The sequence below is a fragment of the Uranotaenia lowii genome, chromosome 1 (genome assembly GCF_029784155.1).
Source record: "Uranotaenia lowii strain MFRU-FL chromosome 1, ASM2978415v1, whole genome shotgun sequence".
In the NCBI taxonomy this organism is placed as follows: Eukaryota; Metazoa; Arthropoda; class Insecta; order Diptera; family Culicidae; genus Uranotaenia; species Uranotaenia lowii.
Genome location: NC_073691.1, coordinates 69,976,916 through 69,995,501, shown reverse-complemented (window position 1 = coordinate 69,995,501; position 18,586 = coordinate 69,976,916). Strand labels below are relative to the sequence as shown.

At 38.1% G+C, this 18,586-nt stretch overlaps 1 protein-coding gene and 1 long non-coding RNA gene across 2 annotated transcripts in view; both read right to left on the bottom strand.

Annotated features, from left to right (window-relative positions):
- The window catches only part of LOC129740157 (uncharacterized), a 341,832-nt gene that overhangs the window by 139,042 nt on the left and 184,204 nt on the right, over nucleotides 1-18,586 (bottom strand). The gene's annotated exons all lie outside the window — the stretch shown is intronic.
- LOC129740158 (uncharacterized) lies at nucleotides 15,561-16,668 on the bottom strand. Its single transcript, XR_008736126.1, has 3 exons — nucleotides 16,616-16,668; nucleotides 16,259-16,560; nucleotides 15,561-15,929 (listed from the first exon to the last, which is right to left on the bottom strand). It is a non-coding gene; the product is annotated as an uncharacterized LOC129740158 (long non-coding RNA).

Below are 18,586 nucleotides of genomic sequence, written 5' to 3'. Positions count from 1 at the left end.
TGCTGGCCTGCGGATCCGAGACCGACCGAACCCGTTTGTCCAGTGATAACAAGGTCACGATCGACGGCGACGAGCTGGAGATAGTCGAAGACTTTCTCTATCTCGGCTCACTGGTGATCGCAGACAATGACACCAGCCGTGAGATCCGGAGGCGAATTATCAGCGGAAGTCGTGCCTACTATGGACTCGACAAGCAACTGCGGTCGAGAAGACTTAGCCCTCGCACGAAGTGTAACCTGTATACGACGCTCATTAGACCGGTTGTTCACTACGGGCACAAGACATGGATATTGCTCGAGGAGGACCTGCGTACACTCGGAGTATTTGAGCGACGAGTGTTAAGAACCATCTTTGGCGGCGTACAGGAGAACGGAGTGTGGAGGCGAAGGATGAACCACGAGCTCGCGCGACTCTACGGCGAACCCAGTATCCAGAAGGTGGTGAAAGCTGGCCGGATACGCTGGGCGGGACATGTTGCGAGAATGCCGGACGACTGTCCTGCAAAACAGGTGTTCGCTATGAATCCGGTAGGAACAAGACGAGCGGGGGCGTAACAAGCGAGGTGGTTAGACCAAGTGGAGCGTGATCTGGCGAACGTGGGGTGCCCGAGAAATTGGAAAACGGTTGCCATGGACCGAGTGAATTTTAGGAATCATGTTCGTCAAGTTATGTCGTGAGACGGAATACTATGCAAATACAATAAAAAAATCATGAAAAGTTCGGATTCCAGTATTTCGATAGCAACTTACCATCTTCTTCAGTAAGCGTTTTCGATTGAATTTTCAATCAATTTAATTGAAAAAGCTCACTGAAGAAGATTGTAAATTGCAATCGAAATACCGGCATCTCAACTTTCCATATACCGTGGGTACATTAAAGGGAATCTTTCGATTGCTTTGATTCAGTTCATATTCATCACGTAAAAGTATGGAATTAAAAAAATGAAATTTTCACTTGCAAAACAATAAATAAATTTTGATCTCTATATAAAATTTTATGATTTCATTTTCAAGGTCAGGAAAAGCTTCAGGTGTATCTTCAAAATGTCGAGTCTTTCCTAAACGTATTATACAACTAGTAAAGAAAACCATCTAAACAACGAATCACATTCTATATGATTCCAAAAATAGTCTCCAGTTGGCATCAAATGAATTTGATTCCGGACACTTCCACACGTGGAGAGCGATATCTCGAACCCAATCATCATTTTAGAACAAAAACTACCTTGGCGTCTGGTTCTTACTTCCAACTTCCCCGTCTTGGTTCAGTGTGTGGGGTTTGTATTTCGAGACCGGAAAAGAAGTTTATTTACCTTTCAACAACATTGACATCATCTAGGTTGTCTGTCGTTGTCCTTGTCGTCTACGTCGTCATCATCAACGACAAGATTTCTCTCATCCCACCGCGCGCCCCCCTCCCCCTCTCATTGACATTTTGCCATCAAATATCATTTACAAGGTTTTCGAATGGAAAACGACCACCCTCTCAAAATAGCAAGCAATTGAAGATGAAGGTTATGGATGTTTCCGACACGGTGTATCCGGGTGCGGCCAATTTCTTCTGGAAATGTCTCTCTTATCAGTGGGTGGCACATCAGCAGAATAGATTTACGGACTTAAAACCAGGTGGGTTTTGGGATTTGGGGTCCAGCTTCTTTCTTTGATGTGAGAGATTGAGATTGATACTTTTTGCCCTCTGGATTGAGGTAATCAAATTAGTCAGCTCGATTTTTTATGATTTTGATATGATGTTTCATTTTCGCTCGGAATAACGCGTCAATGGATTTTATTGATCGCTGAACACGTAATGAATGTATATTGACGATTCATTAAATTTATTAGTATCCTTCCAAAACAAATGTTTATGACCGGAATGCATTTATGACCAACATCAGCACACCAGCGAAACATTGGATTCCAATGAATTCTCGAATAAATCGAAATGCAAATGAGTCGAAACATTGTAGTGGAAACAACTGCTGCATACCAGGAAGTTCCCCAGCGAGGAAAGGTTCCCATTTTAAGCCTAAACCATGTTTGTTTTATCAGCAGAAGTACTGTTGCCATTTCCGTTCGAAAATCCGAGCCACAACCCTTGCATAAAACGACTGTAAACATTGGACAACACCTGCAAACGACGAAGTTGTTGGGCATCATGACCGGGCAGTTGTCGGCAAAGTTTCCTGAATGCATGGTTGTTGGAAAAGGCCTACATTTAGAACACGTGTGCAGCAAAAGATTAATTAGCACCAGCAAATCAATAGAAGCGGCATTTTCCCAAATAGTGGATGCAACAATTTTCCTTTCCGTAGGAAGGCGGAAGAACGGATTAACAAGTGTTGATGCAATCGGATTCTGGAATTTTGAATGGTTCAAATGCTGAGTATTGGGTTTTGATAACCTGGATGCTTGAGTATTTAAATGACAGAATGGTTAACGACAGAACAAAAAATAGAAGTAAAATTTTTACTATGATAATTGGAATATGTCAAAAGAAAACGAAAAGTAGTGAAGAACATTCTCTTTGAACTTCTCAGGTACATGACTGCATCTGTTTTTATTTTATATTATGAAGTAAGAGGAATCTTGTCCACAAATCTCAACTGGTTTAAACCTAGATCTGTTTTATCAACATAAAATTGTAAATGCCATAAAAACTTCATTACTTCAGCTAATTTCCTGATCCTTATGCTCATCCTGTCTTTGATCCGAAATAACTTCAAGATGCTTATGTCAATCTTGATCTTGATTCCTATCCCGGATCCTGATCCTTATTCCTGATTCTGGGTTCTTACCCTAGGTTTTGATCATAATTCTTATTATCGGATCCTGATTCCCATACTGAGCTCTGATCCTTATACTGAATATCTTATACTTGATGTCAAGTCCTGGTCCTCGAAGAGGATTGTAGAATATCCTTGGTTTTGATTTTTATCCCGGATCTCGATCCAGGTGATTCAAATGGTTTTCCTGAATTCTGATCTCGGTCTCTTCTACTGATTCTGGGTCAAGATCTAAGATCAGTTTGAGAATTCGGGATCAGATTTTAGAATGTAAATTATGGGATCTTAATGCTGATCCCTATCCAAGTATAAACTGGCCCGTTAAACTGATTCTGAATACTGGGCTCTAATCCTTATTAATTTCTTGAATCTCGGATCAGATTCCGAATTTTGATCCTTACCTGATTTGGTTGAATCCTGATTTGGGACTCTTATCCGAATCCTGGAACCAAAATCTAAACCAAAATAAAGGTTCTGGATCTTGATGCCGTTTCCTGTAAACTTTAGACCTGAGACCTTGTCCTGAATCCTGAGATCTGAAACTTAAGAATAACCTGATACCTGAGACCTAAGACGGGAGAAGTAAGAAGTGAGCCATGAGAAGTGAGCCGTGAGAAGTGAGTGGTGAGATATGCGACAGAAGACATGAGAAATGAGACTTGAGACGTGAGACGTGAGACGTAAGAAATGAGACGTGAGACGTGAGAAGTGAGAAGTGAGACGTGAGACGTGAGAGGTGAGAGGTGAGACGTGAGACGTGAGACGTGAGACGTGAGACGTGAGACGTGAGACGTGAGACGTGAGACGTGAAACGTGAGACGTGAGACGTGAGACGTGAGACGTGAGACGTGAGACGTGAGACGTGAGACGTGAGACGTGAGACGTGAGACGTGAGACGTGAGACGTGAGACGTGAGACGTGAGACGTGAGACGTGAGACGTGAGACGTGAGACGTGAGACGTGAGACGTGAGACGTGAGACGTGAGACGTGAGACGTGAGACGTGAGACGTGAATGTTAGATGTTAGATGTTAGATGTTAGATGTTAGATGTTAGATGTTAGATGTTAGATGTTAGATGTTAGATGTTAGATGTTAGATGTTAGATGTTAGATGTTAGATGTTAGATGTTAGATGTTAGATGTTAGATGTTAGATGTTAGATGTTAGATGTTAGATGTTAGATGTTAGATGTTAGATGTTAGATGTTAGACGTAAGACGTTAACCGTGAGACGTGAGACGTGAGACGTGAGACGTGAGACGTGAGACGTGAGACGTGAGACGTGAAACGTGAGAAGTGAGACGTGAGACGGAGACGTGAGACGTGAATGTTAGATGTTAGATGTTAGATGTTAGATGTTAGATGTTAGATGTAAGATGTTAGATGTTAGATGTTAGATGTTAGATGTTAGATGTTAGATGTTTGATGTTAGATGTTAGATGTTAGACGTATGACGTTAGACGTGAGACGTGAGACGTTAGACGTTAGACGTCAGTCGTTAAACGTTAGACGTTAGACTTTAGACGTTATACGTTAGACGTTAGACGGTAGACGTTAGACGTTAGACGTTAGACGTTAGACGTTAGACGTTAGACGTTAGACGTTAGACGTTAGACGTTAGACGTTAGACGTTAGACGTTAGACGTTAGACGTTAGACGTTAGACGTTAGACGTTAGACGTTAGACGTTAGACGTTAGATATTAGATGTAAGACGTTAGACGTTAGACGTTTGACGTAAGACTTAGGTGTTAGACGTAAGACTTAGACGTTAGACGTTAGTCGTTAGACGTTAGACGTTAGAAGTGAAAAGGTAGGAATGAGAAGAGATCCGTGAGAAGTGCGAAGTGAGAATTGAGGAGTGTGGAGTGAGATGTGAGCCGTGAGATGTGAGCCGTGAGAGTGAGAATTTAGAGTGAGTGTGAAAGAGAGAGTGATAAAAGAAAAGAGGATTAAGAAGTAAGAAAAGAGAAATGAGAAGCTAAAAGGGAGAAGTTAAAAGTGAGGAGCGAGCAACGAGAAATGAGACGTGAGATATGAGACATAAGACGAGAGAAGTCAGTCTTGAGAAGTTAGAAGTAAGACGTGAGAAATGAAAAATTAGCCATGAAAATTTCACAGTGGGACGTGAGTAGTTAGAAAATTGTTGTGAGAAGTGAATAAAAAGAAGTAAGAAGTGAGTAATAAGGAGCGAGAAGAGAAAAAAAAAAGACTTGAGACGTGAGACGTGACCAATTAGAAGTGAGATGTGATTAGTTTGAAATGAGCCGTACGAAGTGAGAAGTGAGACATGAGATATGAGCAATCAGCCGTGAGAAGTGAGTGACGAAAAGTGAGACATGAGGCGTGAGACGTGACAAGTTAGACGTGGGACGTGTGAAGTGAGACGTGAGAAGTTAGTAGTGAGACGTGAAAAGTTAGTAGTGAGCCGTGAGAATATGTAGTGAGATGTGGGAAGTGAGAAATGAGCCATTAGAAGTGAGAAATTAAAAGTTGAACGTAATAAGTGAATAATGAACCGTGAGAAGTGAGAAATGAGCCCTCACTTTTCACTTGTTATTTTTCCAGTCTCAGGTCTCAGTGACGTGAGACGTGAGACGTGGGACGTGAGACGTGAGACGTGAGACGTGAGACGTGAGACGTGAGACGTGATACGTAGGACGTTAGACGTGAGACATGGGACGTGAGACATGGGACGTGAGATATGGGACGTGAGAAGTGGGACGTTAGACGTGCGACGCAAGACGTGAGACCTAAGACGTGAGACGTAAGACATGAGACGTGAGACGTGAGACATGAGACATGAGACATGAGACGTGAGACGTGAGACGTGAGACGTGAGACGTGAGACATGAGACATGAGACATGAGACGTGAGACGTTAGACGTGAGACGTGAGACGTGAGACGTGAGACGTGAGACGTGAGACGTTAGACGTGAGACGTGAGACGTGAGACGTGAGACGTGAGACGTGAGACGTGAGACGTGAGACGTGAGACGTGAGATGTGAGACGTGAGACGTGAGACGTGAGACGTGAGACGTGAGACGTGAGACGTGAGACGTGAGACGTGAGACGTGAGACGTGAGACGTGAGACGTGAGACGTGAGACGTGAGACGTGAGACGTGAGACGTGAGACGTGAGACGTGAGACGTGAGACGTGAGATGTGAGACGTGAGACGTGAGACGTGAGACGTGAGACATGAGGCGTGAGACATAAAACGTTAGACGTGAGACGTTCAACGTTAGACATTATATGTTAGATTTTAGATTTAAGATGTTAGTCGTAAGACGTTAGACGTTAGAAGTGAGACGAGAGACGTTAGGTTAGACGTCAGTCGTTAGACGTTAGACTTTAGACGTTAAACATTAGACGGGAGACGTTAGACGTTAGGTGTTAGATGTTAGATGTTAGATGTTAGACGTGAGACGTTAGACGTTAGACGTTAGACGTTAGACGTTAAACGTTAGACGTTACACGTTAGACGTTAGACGTTAGACGTTAGACGTTAGACGTTAGACGTTAGACGTTAGACGTTAGACGTTAGACGTTAGACGTTAGACGTTAGACGTTAGACGTTAGACGTTAGACGTGAGACGTGAGACGTTAGACGTTTGACGTTAGACGTTAGACGTTAGACGGTAGACGTTAGACGTTAGACGTAAGACGTAAGACGTTAGACGTTAGACGTTAGACGTTAGACGTTAGACGTTAGACGTTAGACGTTAGAAGTGAAAAAGAAGAAATGAGAAGAGAGCCGTGAGAAGTGAAAAATGAGCCATGAGAAGTGCGAAGTGAGAATTGAGAAGTGTGGAGTGAGACGTGAGATGTGAGCCGTGAGAAGTTAGAGTGAGAGTGAAAAAGAGAGTGAGAAAAGAAAAAGGACTGAGAAGTGAGAAGTAAGAAAAGAGAAGTGAGAAGCTAAAAGTGAGAAGTTAAAAGTGAGGAGTGAGCAACGAGAAATGAGACTGAGAGATGAGACGTAAGTCGAGAGAAGTCAGTCTTGAGAAGTAAGAATTAAGACATGAGAAATGAAAGGTTAGACACGAAAATTTTACAGTGGGACGTGAGTATTAAGAAATTTGTTGTGAGAAGTGAGTAAAAATAAGTGAGAAGTAAGTATTAAGGAGTGAGAAGTGAAAAAAAGACTTGAGGCATGAGACGTGAGACGTGAAAATTTAGGAGTGAGATGTGCTGGTGTTCGTTGATTTCGAAAAAGAATTTGACCGACTGAACCACGAAAACATCTGGGCTGCTCTTAGACGACGAGGGGTCCCAGAGAAACTAGTCCATCTCATCGAAGCACAGTACGAGGCATTTTCGTGCAAGGTCTTGCACGACGGTGTCTTGTCCGAACCAGTCCCGGTAACTGCTGGAGTGAGGCAAGGATGTATTTTGTCACCGCTGCTTTTTTTCATCGTAATGGATGAGATCTTGACTGGATCGATTGACAGTAGACCAAACCGAGGATTGCCGTGGAATCCTTCAACCATGGAGCAACTGAACGACCTTGACCTGGCTGACGATATTGTTTTGCTCGCCCAAACACAACAAGACATGCAGAGCAAACTCGACGACCTCACCTAAAACTCCAAGGCAGCAGGTCTCAAAATCAACGTCGGAAAGACCAAGTCGATGGAAATCAATACAGAAAATCGTTCCAATTTCGTGGTAGCTGGACAACAGGTTGAGACAGTGGAGTGCTTCCAGTATCTTGGTAGCCAGATTACGCCTGATGGTGGTACCAAGAAGGACATCGAAACCCGGATCAAAAAAGCCCGATTTGCGTTTGCGAGTCTCTGAAACATCTGGCGGTCACGCCAGATCTCTCAACGAACTAAGATCCGAATTTTCATCTCAAACGTCAAATCCGTATTGCTGTACGGTTGTGAAACTTGGTACACATATGCGGTGACGACGCGAAAACTGCAAGTTTTTGTGAATCGCTGCCTGCGGAACATCATCCGCGCTTGGTGGCCTGGCAACTGGATCTCAAACGTTGAACTTCATTGCCGGTGTCATCAAAAGGCGCTAGGAATCGAGATTCGGGAACGTAAGTGGAGATGGATTGGGCACACGCTGCGAAGAGATGAACACGAGATTTGCATAGAGGCGCTTGACTGGAATCCAGATGGGCATCGAAGAAGAGGCAGGCCCAAAAGCTCGTGGCGGCGAAGTCTAGCCGCTGAAATCCGCACAGTTGACGAGAACCTTGGCTGGCAGCAAGTGAAGACGCTGGCTCCGGATCGCCAGCAGTGGAGATCTTTTATCTCAGCCCTATGCGCCGGTCAATCGGCGTTGGACCCTTAGGTAGGTAGGTATGTGAGAAGATAGAAATGGGCCGTACGAAGTGAGAAGTGAGACATGAGATTTGAGAAATGAGCCGTGAGAAGTGACTGACGAAAAGTGAGACGTGAAGCGTGAGACGTTTCAAGTTTGAAGTGAGTCGTGAGCCGTGAGAATGTGTAGTGAGATGTGGGAAGTGAGAAATTAGCTGTTAGAAGTGAGAAGTTAAAAGTTGCTCTTGCGGACTGAGGAGTGAGCCTTACGTGACAATGGGCACATTAAATGGTGAGATCTACAAATCTGAGTGCCTCGATAAGCGTCTTTTGCCGTTCTTGCAGCAGCACGACGAAGCTCCGCTATTTTGGCCAGATTTGGCATCATGCCACTATTCTATAAGTGTCCTGGAGTTGTATGAGGCCAATTCTGTCCATGGAGCAGTACTGGGTAATAATCAAGCGGGAACTTCGGAAAAAGCAAGAAGACAGTCAAAAAAGAGAAGGACATGCTAAGAAAATGAAAAAAAAAACTGAGAAACTGGTACCTGATGACACTGTAGAGACTTTGATGGAGGGCGTCAATCGAAAATGCGTTTAAATTTACACTAAAGGCTCCATCGATTAACTATTCTTTTGATTTTTGAAGTAAATATATTTAAATGTTGGTTTAATTCTAAACATTAAAAGAAAATTGGCATGACATTTCCGGTGTCGCATTAATTTCGTGTTAACCCTTTATCTCAACTTTCAGAGCAGGTCCCCCGGTTCCAAATTCAAAAGTAGTTTTAACAAGGTTTTCGGCAATTAGAACGGTAGTTTTTACGAGGCTTTCGAAAATATACGCGTTTTTACGTGGTACGTATACCATCATGTTTTTTTTACTGTTTTCCTAAATCAAAACTTTAGAGACTGCACACAAGAATGAACTAATGACTGATTTGTTTTTATTTGTACTCGTCTCAAGTGCTTAGAAGACAGCACCACTAAATAAGTGTTATAGTTCAATTTGGAATGTTTAAAAATTGTGAGAAATAATGAAGAATAATAGACAAGAAAATCTTTTGAAATATTTCATCCGAAGGGTTAGTTATGTTTTAATTTCGCATACTTCGAAGAATCACAGCATTAAGCACAGAAAACCTGATTGGAACGTAAAAGATATGATTCTCTGTTGTTTCGTTGGTAAAAGATAAAACTAAACACCTCCTAGTGTCCTTCATCGAACATGTTGACATTCTGTTTTATGAGAAACCATTTTACCAAATATCGAACATACATAAACAGACCATCGATCGGTGCTCATACAAATTCGACCCTACGGGACGCACGCCCACATTTTGATTGCAACATCCATTTGGGAAGCACAAAGCCAACAGCAGACTGGCAGCCCTCATCGATTGAATTGCCCTCTGACTTGTGGATGATCGGATTTGTTTGGCATTGAGTCGGAATCGGAAGGTGGGCCTGTATCTGAGCAAACAGATTTTGATTCGATATTCTATCGACTGCATTATGCAGTTGGGATTTGCATAGAACAGGAAACGGTTTTCGGATGCAGATGAGAAAGTGCATTATGAAAAACCGGAACAAATGATTTACAAATTGATGAAAAAACCTCCCTTTCAATAAAACACAAAATGCAACATTTCAAAACTGTTATTTCCGCTGCATCAACTGAGAAAGTTCCCGAAAACCACACCTTTAAGTTGAAATCAATAACCCCGACCAAATGGACTCCCATAAAATGCTTCTCGGTTGCAGCTGCAATTTCACCAATGCAATCGTTTATTGATTTTCGTGCCTTTTTTTGCAAAACTATGGACAGCCAGCCATTCGGAACGAGGTTATCGATTTCGGGTGAAGAAAGTGGGCAAAAGTGCGCCAAAAATGCAGTATTTTTCAATCAAGGCCACACCAAATGGACACCGTGAACTAAACGATTTGCAGCCCGAGTTATGTATTCTTCCCAACTAGCGGAGAGGGAAAAATGGTTGGATGTTGAATCATGGTATGGTTTTGAAAATTCAACAGGGACATCCCATGCTTGTTAAGGGAAAAGTCATGTATTAAAGCTTATTTTCAAGATCTGAGTGGCGATTTTATGTACTCTTACCTCGAGTTTGTGCTTATCCTGGATAATAATAATGATTCTGCATCAGTTATTGATACTGATTCCTTATTCCGATTCGGCTGCTGAATGCTGATTCCGTTTGAGGACCCTGTTTTTGGATATTTTTCAAGGACACTTATTGAGATTCTGAACTTACTTCTTGATCCTTGATGAGGGATTCAGAATTTTTATCCTTTTCGTTATCCTTGATACTGAATCCAGCAGATTTTAATATAGATCCGGAAAATATTTTCATTCATTCATTTTATCTACAAGCATTCTCAAGATGCGTTCGGAAAACCATTTGAAAAATGTTGTAGAATTTATCAATTTCAACTTATAAATTTACTATTGGTTTGTATCAAGTTTTGTAAAAATGTATACATTTGCACGTTGAGATAATTTAAAGTACACAAAAGTATTTCCAATCAAAGAAGCGGGTACCCATTCAATATAAAGAAAACATGAGACAAAATTTAATAGACCTCCTCTCTTTAAAGATAGAGAGGGATGGGTGCTTCACATAACACTTACAAACAACTACAGCATTTCATTTTAAAACGCGAGTAGTAGTTCGAGTATATTCCGGCTAAATTAACAGCTTACGGGCTCTGGAATTAGCTAAATTTTGATTTTTGAGGTTTGGTTTGAATGATATACAACTAGGTAATACTTTCAGCTTATCAGAGAGAAAATTGTGGGACCCGCACAGCGATCTACGCTTAGTTTTTCGCATATTATTAATTGTAAATTCTTGTATGACACTTGACATGCTTAATGACCCAAACCGTAGTTGGCGATCATGTGCTTTACTTCAATGCTTGATATGAATTTCGGACATTTTTTATGGTGTTAACATACTTTTTGACCACACATACATACACACAGAACTTTTTCGAAAAATCAACTATCAAAATCAACAAAACTGTGCACAATGTTTTTTTCCTTTTCTCTTGCATCGTTTTTACCTAAAAAAAATCGCGTGAATTTTAAATTCAAAAGAAAAATAGGTCGGTTAGTAATTTTCACAGGCAACGAAATAGAAAAAAATTATAAAAAATGAATTATTATGAGAAAGCTTCTCAAAGCATCGTTTCCTGATCATAAAGAATTTTCGATTTTTTTCGTTCATTTTACGTTTCAATGAAGAGTGTTGCTTTGAAACAACAATACCTAAAATCCAAATATCTCGGAAACGCTTGAAAATCTATTAGTCTGTATTCCCATAAATTGTTTTTTTGATTGAAAAAATTTAGCCCACTGTATATTTATTTTGACATTTTTATTTTTTTTTGTTTCGATTATAGTCGTTTTACCATTTTTATGGCATTTATGACTTTATCAACGTTACAGTTGGCGGATTGTTATTGAAAAACTTATCCGGTACAACTGTGCTAAATTTACTCTTAGGCTCGAACTCGCGGACATCGTTGAAATTTTTATGTTTGTGAAGAAAGTATGCAAAAAAAATAAGAAAAACCAATTATAAATTTTCATTTTGGAAACAGAAATTTTTGAAAAATTGCGGTAATTTCTTCAAATTTGAATAATTTATTAATTTTCTAATCTCAAACATTTTTCTGTAACTTATGAACAATGTTTGGAAGAAATTTGCAAAATCGTAAATATCGAAATAAATCGTCAATTTAAAACAGTGGTCGGGGAACCGGTAAATTACCCCAAATGGGGTAAAAGTGAAATTCTTGGGGGTAACAGTGAATATTTTGTGAGTGAAAAGTGTATATTTTCATTTTGCAATTTGTTGGTGCATGATATGAAGATGCTGAAAAAATTTCGATTTCTTTTTTTGGCTTTCTTACAGAAAGGCATAGGGAACGGTCAGTTGGGGATATCATTAATTAAGGGTCCAAGACCCCACTTTATAGGTACCAATCGACTCAGCTCGACGAGTTACGATGATGTCCGTTTATTTGTATGTTCCATAAAAACGTTCTTATCACATTAACTCCTATTCTAGGTTTCACGATTTTGATGAATTTAGTATCAAAAAATTGCATTTTTTTTCCTGTAGGTCCTATCTCAAAACCAAAAAAAAACAAAATTGTTTAAAAATTTTCTATTCCATAGAACATATCTTGCTTACGTTGGCTCCAAAAAAGGTAGCCATTTGCTCAGCAGCAGTAACCAGCAATCGCTAAATTAATTACAGAGGCGATCGAAAATTTGTCAAAAAGTTCATCAATCAGCCGAGAATCGACCCCACGACATCCATCATGAGAGTTCAGAGAGCTAACCCTTTGACCACTAGGTGAGCGTCGAGAATTGTGCTTCTCAAACTTGACCAGTTTGAAATATGTTGATGGTAAAACTCAGTTGCACCTTTCTGGTGCCTTGGCCGGTTTGCGGTTTGTCGGTCCCTCCGATATTCTCTGGCTCTTTTTTGATTTCTCCTTTTTCATCGCTTTTCGATACAGCAAATGGCGACTTTGGGCATAGCAACAACAACCGCAGCTTTACCTTCAGAGAGCCGGGCGTAGACAAAACAGCGCAGCCGCACAGAAAAAAAGAACCAACATACCAAGACAGAATTATGCTTGAGAAGAAGTTTCAAATCAGGGATAAGGTTCTGAATCAAGATTCATAAATCAGTTTCAGAAATCAGATTTGATATAATTTTTATCACTAAAATTTGAAATTTGAAGTGTTTTTTCTTAATGTAATGATTTAGAGAGTCCCAGCCGAGCGTCGACAGAACAGCGCGCTTAGACAGAATTAAGATAAACACAATGTTTCAAATCAGAATTCAGATTCAGAATCATACTTCAGTTTCAGAATTCAGATCTGACATATTTTTTTCCACCCAACTTTGCCGAGGTTATTTTCATAACTATATGGGCAGGGGTTGTTTCTAATATCCATCCAAGGTTTATGTGTACTGGACAAAGCTTGCTGATGGTAGAAAATTTGAAATTTTCGCCGTTTCGAATAAGTTTCTTTTTCTGTTCGAAGAACGCGGCACGATGATCTTCGATGTAATAATGAGCCTACCTTCAGGAGTTAAAAATTAGTCACGAATGTATTATCAATAATACGCTGTGTGTGAATTATGGAATTCATCATTGAACTTTTATTATGAAATCAATTCTACCGCTGTGCATATTACTGTTTGGACTAAGGATTCGAAACTTATGGATCGCGATCCATTATCGATCGATATCGATTTTGAAAAAAATACATATTTAGGAATCTTGTAAAGTCAGAGTTCTGTTCAGACTTGACATTTTGAGTTAACATAAAAATTCAAAGAAAAGATTCCGTTTCAGATGAATGAAGGTAAATTGTAAATATGAATTCTGAATATTATTTTTTAATTAAAAAAATATAATTCTTAATTCACATTCTGGATTCACATTCTGAATTCAAATCGAAGTCCATATGAAAGTAAAAATTCAGATTAGATAGGACAGATTTGATTCGGTTTGGCTAGACTTAGTTTAGGTTTTTTATTTCTGTTTGGTATTTAAATTAGAATTTAAAAATAAGATTAAGAATTCAGATTCAGATTGGAAAGTTATATTAAGCCTCTAAAACTCAACCCCACCTGTAGATGCTTCTGAAAAATTTGCATAAAAAATTGGGCCGAAAAAAAACAACACCAGATTGACATATGTCTAAAAAGTTTTCTTTTACAAAAATTTTTATATCCAGTTATTTACATAACAATTACAACAAAAATTATATAAAAAATTTAGCTATGAAGCAAAAATATGTTTTAAAAATTAAGGAAAAAAATGGTTTGATTATATAAATACTACAACTGGAAAAACTGAAAATTATGTTCTTCAGGCCCCATGGTTCAGCAAGTTTTGATAAAAATTGTTCAAAATTTGTCCTTACTGATACAATTTTTCGATGACAACAGTTGTTGTTATTCATGAAAAAAAAATTTAAATGGAGTTCCGATTCAGGACTTTTAATGAACTTATAACTGCATGATTTATTCCAATCTAAATACTTGAGTAAAATTTATAATCAGATTTATAATCTAAATCTTTGAATCTGAAGTTCTCAATTCACATTTATAAAATTCCAATTTCACAATCAAGCTATTAAGATTCAGAATTTGATTCCATAATCAGAATTTCAGATTTTTTCATGAATTTAACAGCAAGCTGTCACTTATTCCTAAAAGGATTTTAAATCACGGGGTCAAAATTTAGTATCAGAAATCAATCATTATTAGATTCGGAATCCTGATTAAAATCAAACATAATAACCTACTGTCAATGGGAATTCTTCTGAAATTCAAATGCAGCAAGCATTTTCATGTGAGTTAAATTTCTTTAAAAAACATCTTTTTTCAGTAAAATAAAACTTCATATTACAAATTTTGATTAAATAAACTTCACAAAACATCGATCGGTTTGTCGCACTGAAACGTGCTGAAACTACACCACATCCTTATGTTCGAAAAACGTATCATGTGGACAAAAAACATGACAGTAACATTTTCGACGCAATGAAGCTCAACTTGTCCTAATTGACTAGAAAACGCTTCATGTAAACAACGTACGTGAAAACCAATTTTTCTGCATTTGATTTCTTACGAAAGAAAATAAGAATAAACCTATCTTACAAATAACACTGAACACACCTATCAACAGGGAACTCATCCTCCACCCACTTCTGTGAACGTACCCCTCACGAAAACTTATCAAAACAAAACCGAGAGACGTCATAGTGAACAAAAATTCAAGTGCGATCTGATGGTTGTTTGCTGCGACGGAGTTTCCTGCGACGGAGTTTCCTTGCGACGGACACCCCCGGATCTGGCCGTTTAATCACCGGAACGATGGACCAGGCTGATGTGGCGGTTTTTTTTCCCAGGAAAGTAGAAAGTATGTAGGGTTAGTTGCCCTACTTTCGACCTATTAAGCGATGGGTTTTAAAGACCATTGTTTTTTTCATCGAAAATTGCTGGCTCTTTTGAATAAAATTGTGATCTGTACAAGTTCTTAATCTCCTCTATAGATTCAAATACTTGTTTTGACTTGTTGGTGCCTATTGTCTTAGAAATACACAAAATTCCGATGAAAATTAAATTCCATGTTTGGACCCACTGTTCTAGTATTCGATCTAGGACTGATATTCTATATTAGACATATGTCCAAAGTAGGAAATTACTGGTTAATAATGTGAAGTACAAAATGTAGGATTCACAGAGTTTCAAAAATACTCAATTTAAAATGGCACTCAGAAATAGATAAATGAAAAGAATTAAAAAAGATTGTTAGTGATTAATTTTTATTTGCACCATTTTTCTAACACATATTTTTTGGAACGACAGTTTAATAGAGTTTAATTTTACATTTGTTAGATTTATCATTAATATAGATTTAAAGTTTTCTTCTTTTAATTTTTTGTTTATTTCATTTGGTTTCCTTATGAGAATGAAAAATTTCATCCAACAGGAAAAAAAACCTTGTGCTGGAGAATTCTTAGGAAGTACAGAATATTTTTTTTCCTAAACAAAACTGGCATTTTCATTTCTTGATTTCTGGAATTTTTAAACATTCATATTGGTATGTTTTCTTGTAGTGAAAACTGATCTAATTCAAATTAAATTTCATGAACCTTGTCAATCTTTTAAAAATATTCCAATACTAAATGTATCATTAAAATATTGTTTAACACTATTGTAGCTTGCGTGTACATCAAATTCGCTTACGACGGCGATGGCTGAAGTTGTTTCTGGTATTGCAGCATAAGAAGGGTTCATTGATGCAATTATTTTTATCTGCAATATAGAGGAGCGAAATGTTAAAAGACGTTCAAATGCATTATCGGTGAAGAAATTTTTAACAACAACAATAATATTGATTCAAACTATAAAGGCTCATATAATGTGAATGATATTTGAAAAAAACATTGAGGAGGAAACAACTCTTAAACTAATGAGTTTAATTTAACTCGATTTTTTTATTATGAATATTTATTTTGAGCTTTATACTATATGAACTTCCTACGAATTTTGAATTGTAAAAAATTGTTTTCAAATCATGATCAAAAACAACAATTTGGTTGTTTGAATCAAAGCACTTAAGTCGTAACGAACTATGGACCTACCTGCAATTTTGTCAAGTAAAAAGAGCTTCCAGTGAATCCGGCCTTCTTCCAAACAACTAAATAATTGTAGATGCTCCATTGATCGGATTATTAAAAACTTTCGCTTTCCAGAGTCCAAACCACGAGTAAACATAGGCACGAAATCATACTTCTGAATCTTTCCTGCACATGTATCGGCATTCTAAGCTTTGGTTCAATCCTGATTCGTTCTTTCACCTGCACGATTTTCTGAATGCTCCGGATCAAGAAAGTGCCTTTGTCCGTTGAATTCATCACAATCCGGTAAATGGGTGATAGTACCACTAAAATCACGCAAATGAAGAATAAGTTATTTCACTTATTTGGAAAAAAACTTACCTTTCTCGCTAAGAATTCCTAGTAACTTCCCGAACAACAATTATTGTTTTCAGTAGGCAAACTAGGTTATGTTTGTTTTGAATCAGGCTTAATTATTCAAAAAGAAGTATCCAGAATATATTGAATAGAAATTCAACTGAAAAATTGACTTTTTTTTTCAAACATGATAAATTAGTGTACAAAGCATAAAAAACGGAATCTTCGAAAAATAAGTTTTGATAATCACTCCCTTTTGAAAAAATATCATTGATTCTCTCGGTGAATGTACACGGTGATAAATTCAAACTTAAAATTGAGTTTGATGAGTAGAAACAGTGAGCTCGATTCTGTGAATTGAGCGTTAAGATGATTGATTTATTTTTAGTCTTGACTCGGCTTCATGAACAGAGCAACAAACATCATTGATGTGCCTCGCTGTAGACTCCATTCCTGGAATTTGTTTAATAAGTTTAACCGTTCCTCTTAGTGAATAACTAGGTTTTATTTAATTCATCTCACGCGGCAGGAATTTCTTACAACGGGAGGCTGGTACAATGACGATTTCTATGTTTCTTGTGCCACAGACATGTAAATGGTTATGGTGAATTTGTTACCGGACGTTGTGGAAATTTTTCGATGGTAACGGGACTGCAAACAATCCTGTACCCTTTACGCTTATAGAAATTCGCTACAGAAAATATCTAAAAATTCCCGGTAAAACTCAAATTTGAGGGGCTTAGTGATCAAACGTTTCAAGCTCTAGTTTCTCAAAGTTGAGTTCAGACATGGGATCGTGAATAAACATTTGTTGGTTATGTTTGGTCTAAGTTTGGAACACTTTTGATCAATAATTTTTTTTGGAGTTTCTGTTTGGACCGTTTGAAATTTGTTATTTTTTCGGAGTTGTGTCCGTGTAAAGTGCTGTTTTTGTGAAATAAATAGGAAATCTAGTATATTTTCTTCAAAATGAAAGAAAATTTGCTGAAAAATATGGCATCGCTAGGCAAAAAAATCCATATTTGCTTGAGCAAACAGGTTGCCTGAAATAACACCTCGTTAATAGCGCTGTATATTCTATCATGAATGGTAAGTGTATATTTAAAAATCTTCAAAACTTGTTATTTTTACACTCTTGTAGGAACTTATTGATGTAAAAACGTGCAAAATAGTTTGAATTTCGAAGCGGTTAACACAGCGGCCTCAAATTATGGAAGTTGACAAGATTATTTCAAGTTTTCTCTCTAATAGGACTAAAGTGGGGTATAGGTCCAAGGTAGGGCAACTAACCCTATTAGTAATAATGTTTTTTATTGATGGAACTTTCCGGGGGGGGTTTCGGGGTGATTTTCTTCTCGTTTTAGTTTCATCGATGGATAACCATACTCAATCGGAGCAATAATAAAAACAAAGAGGATCGGAAATATGTATTTTGGTAGACGACCTATTTTGAAGATTTTACATGCTCGTACCCCTACGGTCCATGGTTGTGAGGTCCAATAAATCCAGAAAAGAAATTTTGTTTAACTGGACAGGAACAAAAATGATTTCCAATCTGAGAACCGTGAGTATTATGAACTTACTGTATATGCAGTAGGTAATTACATTATTTACAGTGGGTGGTCATTCTCACCCGTTTTCAAATCCCCTTTTCGTTGAATTGGAACATTTTTGTTGCCTCTACAATTCGACTTATCTGTTGTAGGGGCATTGATGAAAATGATTCCCAATTTATAAATTTCTATTAGCTTCAATTCGGTTAATTTTCATTATCATATTATTTCCGTCCCTCGACGGAGATGACATAACTATAATTACCAAGAGTTGCCCTTTAATTTTATGAAAATTTATTTTTTCTTTTTGGAATCTATTAAAAGATATTTTGGATCACAAAATTCGAATTCGAATTTCATGTTCACCATTTACCATTCATTCAGCTTTCTTAGTTCTTAACCAATTGCTTAAGCCATGATCGAATTCAAAATAAACTGATTT